Raw genomic sequence first — 4199 nt, 5'->3', positions numbered from 1 at the left:
CGGTCAATTTCTAATGTTTGTTATTAACGTCGTAATGTTTCAGGTTAGCCTTGAAGCAGTAAGCGCACTTCTTGTCACACTCGCACAGAGCTCGCTTACATCTTCTAAGACTTGCCGATCCCCACCTATTTTTACCTGGAAAAGGAGAGAGAATTCAATTCATGTCTGAGTGTGAACGGGGCTTCAAATTCTGATTCTCTTCTGTGAAATGTGTACTGTCCCAATTAAGGCGGAGTATAATGTTCTTTCAAAGTTTTAATCATCCGAAATATTGGCTGTGAGATGCTACTCTGATTGGTCCGTTGTAACCAGCTAATGATTTTCAGCCATCGACGTGTTCTTGTAAAATCCGCCAGCCAGCCAATTGAAACAGTGGCTATTGTAAAACCGGTTCTGATTGGTCACAAGCTAACCAGCCAATAGGGGTGCGTGTTCTAATGTAAATTGCGCATGATTGGTCAGTAGCTAACCAGCCAATGGGGGTGCACGTTCTAATGGAAAACGCACTCTGATTGGTAGCTCTAGAATGAGCTCCTGTCAATGTTATGCCTAACACAGGTCGCACTATAGTCCAACCCGATCGCCTTTGTTAAGTTGAAACTGCTACCACCCATCCCCCGATGACTTGTTTCATGTTTTAAGTTTGATATTGAGGAACTTACCGCAGGCCAGTCGTCGGTTAAACACTTTGTCATAGTTGTAAGGTGTAGTAAACAGATTGCGTCCTAAACAAGTTCCACTTTTCAGTCTGGCCCAACATTTATCATGATCATAACAGCATCTGGAAAAATAATCAAATCATATCTTAGAACCGATGCTGTACTTTGATGATCAATTCTCGAAGCCCACCAACTCGATACACTGGGAAATCCCAGCGTTTCATTCCTGCATTCTAGTCACACCCTCTTCCGATGTTCTACTGCTCACTAGCGACACCTGGTGGATCCTGACTTGCTAAAAATGGAATACTCTATCGCTGCAGTAGTTGATGTTCTACTGCACACTACCGACACCTGGTGGATCCTCACTTGCCACGAGTAGAATCCTCTATTGCCGCAGTAGTCGATGTCCTACTGCGCACTAGCGACACCTGGTTGATCGGTACTTGCACTGAGTGAAATCCTCTATTGCCGCAGTAGTTGATGTCCTACTGCGCACTAGCGACACCTGGTTGATCGGTACTTGCACTGAGTGAAATCCTCTATTGCTGCGGCATCAGTTTTGACAAGAACAAAGCCTATATACGGAAACGACGAAAAACCTCGACCAAAAGTAGTTCACTCAGTAATGGGCCCTAAAATGAAATTTATGAAACAATATGTGAAGGGTAAGTAAACTGATAAACTTACCGATCGATTCTATCAAGTACCGGACCGCCACCTCCCTTCCCGCACCAGTTTCCATACTTATTAAAGTCCAACGCCCTCCGACGAGTTGTGTGTCGAATCATCGCCGCGAATTGGGCAACATTTTGCGAACTTTTCTCAACAGCTAAAAAAAGAAGCCATTGATTCATTTTATACCGAAAATCTTCCATTTGACTTTATTTTCATTCGTGGTGATGATTTCCGAAACTGAATCAATTATTATTGTGACAGGATTAATATGAGTTCATTTTGGTTCTACAACCAATCTAAAGCTTAAGACCAGTCTAAGCTCATCTTGGTTTAATAACCAATCTAAAGCTTAAGACCAGTCTAAGCTCGTTTTGGTTCTATAACCAATCTAAAGCTTAAGACCAGTCTAAGCTCATCTTGGTTTAATAACCAATCTAAAGCTTAAGACCAGTCTAAGCTCGTTTTGGTTCTATAACCAATCTAACAACTTAAGACCAGTCTAAGCTCATTTTGGTTTTATAACCAATCTAAAGCTTAGGACCAGTCTAAGCTCGTTTTGGTTCTATAACCAATCTAACGCATAAGACCAGTCTAAGCTCATTTTGGTTTTATAACCAATCTAAAGCTTAGGACCAGTCTAAGCTCGTTTTGGTTCTGTAATGAGACGAGAAGATACACAATATCCGTGTAAGATGAATAACCTCAGAAAATTTCATTTTTGGCTGAACTTATAGTGGGATTTCTCTCGTTTGGTAACATAACTATTCTAACAACTTAAGACCAGTCTAAGCTCATCTTGGGACCATAATCAGTCCAACAACTTAGACCAGTCTAAGCTCATTTTGGTTCCATAACCAATCTAACAACTTAAGACCAGTCTAAGCTGCTTTTTGGTTCTATATAACTTACCCAAAATCGCGATAAGCGATATAGCGAGGAATATCTTCACCAGGGTGCCTGATTTCATTTTAAAGAGTTTTCGTCTTTAAAGGTTCTAAATCAGAAGACAAACGCAGTCGAATTGCGTCCAGTTTATAAAGGCATCGAACCCTGCAGACACCTGGTCATTTTTTAAGGATATATGCGATTACCAGAAATGTATAATTTCTGTCAGTTTCGATAAACCGTTAATCCGCAAAAATCTGGAAATCCTAATAAACGACATTTAATCGTTTCTAAATCCGTTGCACCTCATTTGTAGCGAATATCGACGTTTCGTTAATCCGACGATTACCCGTAATCTCACCGGACACCTGCGCGGTCAAAGTAAAAACAATTAAAAAGGTTGTGGCACTTCTCTGTCTAATATCGTAATAATCGGTGTTGGACAAAACCCCAAAACGACTCCCCAACAAGCCCTTGAGCTAATATTCATTCGACGTTTCGAAGATATCCTAATAATCGTCTTCAATGTCCAGTAGGAAGGCACCTCTTTGAGTACTAACAGGGCCTGTCAGTAAGTAAGTATTAAGCCGAACTTAAGTCAAGTGAATATATGTAAATGTTTCCTGAAGCTTGTTTTCGCGAATAACAGACAGACATGCCGTTACTAATGAGGACTCTACGTTCGACTGTGGCAATCGAGGATTCCACTTGTGGCAAGCGAGGATCCACCAGGTGTCGCTAGTATTCAGACAACAACTCCCGGATTTCTTCTCAGATTCAATCAAAATCCATCCGTTATTTCTCAAATTCTTTGAATGATGATTAGTAAAATCCACCTTATATATGAACCTAAAGATCATCTAAGTTTATCAAGAGTGATTTGCCTAATTTCTGATGAGGGAGGCTAAAAATCTTGAAGAAAGTTCATTGAGAATGAACTAGATTTTGACGGGGGTTGTCGCACTGTTACGCACGCCATCTAGCGGGATAGCTGGTGGCACGAAGTCATCGGATGATGACTCTTAGGTAAACAAACAATCTGAGGCTGTTACTGTTACTGTTACTGTTACTGAATGAACATCAAAATCATTTCAGATCTCTTGATTAACTTTACAGGTGATCCTTGACTGTAATAAGAAATATCGAAGAAGATGAAAGAATGAAGGCCGTGTGCTCCGTCTGAAAGGGGAGTCGCGTTCGGAATTTGTTTCAACGAAACACGGATGGTATATGATAGTTGTTACCGATAGAAGTTACTGTCGGGTTCGCCAAACCATGGACTCTAAAACGAAGAGTCTTTTTAGAGTCCAAACCGATAACGTGGGATTGTTCATGTTTCATCTTTCTCTGGTCAACAGCTGATTAGACACATGTGTAGTAGTGGCGAGCTCGACTCCCATGAAGTAGGTCAAATGCAGTTAAGAGAGAAATAAAGTTCAGTCCGTCTTATAGTAACCATCAGTGTTGGACGTGCTCTTTGGATCTGCCCCCATCACGACAAGAGAGGACTTCGGTGAACCTTGGCTCCCTAAATTCTCCAGACGGTTTCTACAGTTACTGTGCGTGTTAGTACTGGACTAGTCTCGGGACCTCCGGTATCTAAGATGGTTGTCTAACCCCGATGTTCTACGGGTCAGGTGTGATTTTCCCACTGCTTAATAGTAGGAATTCGTTGTAATATCATTATAACCTCACTTAGAAACGAATTCTACTTGTGCAAACTTTTTCAAATCTGTTCAGATGTTTAGCTATAAACCAATACACCATTTACCATATACAACGAATATTGATATCTAATCTAGTTGCGTCTAACTATTCTATTTTCCAATGCGATTTAATTCGTGGATATAGAATAATAACACATTAACGAAATTTCACAAGATCTTAGTAAATGGTATGAGATTTCAGAGAATTGATTCTTCATTTGAAGCGGACAATGTCTTGTGAACTCTTCCATTAAGTAAGACATTGTTCCGA

At 40.6% G+C, this 4199-nt stretch overlaps 1 long non-coding RNA gene across 1 annotated transcript; it reads right to left on the bottom strand.

The window, feature by feature from the left end:
- LOC141906780 (uncharacterized) lies at positions 1–1416 on the bottom strand. The gene is made up of 3 exons (XR_012619415.1): positions 1350–1416; positions 663–781; positions 1–135 (listed from the first exon to the last, which is right to left on the bottom strand). It is a non-coding gene; the product is annotated as an uncharacterized LOC141906780 (long non-coding RNA).
- Positions 1417–4199: the final 2783 nt, after the last annotated feature.

The sequence above is a fragment of the Tubulanus polymorphus genome, chromosome 6 (assembly GCF_964204645.1).
Source record: "Tubulanus polymorphus chromosome 6, tnTubPoly1.2, whole genome shotgun sequence".
NCBI lineage: Eukaryota > Metazoa > Nemertea > Palaeonemertea > Tubulaniformes > Tubulanidae > Tubulanus > Tubulanus polymorphus.
Note: the sequence above shows the minus strand (reverse complement) of the source record. Positions and strands in the feature narration are given on the sequence as shown.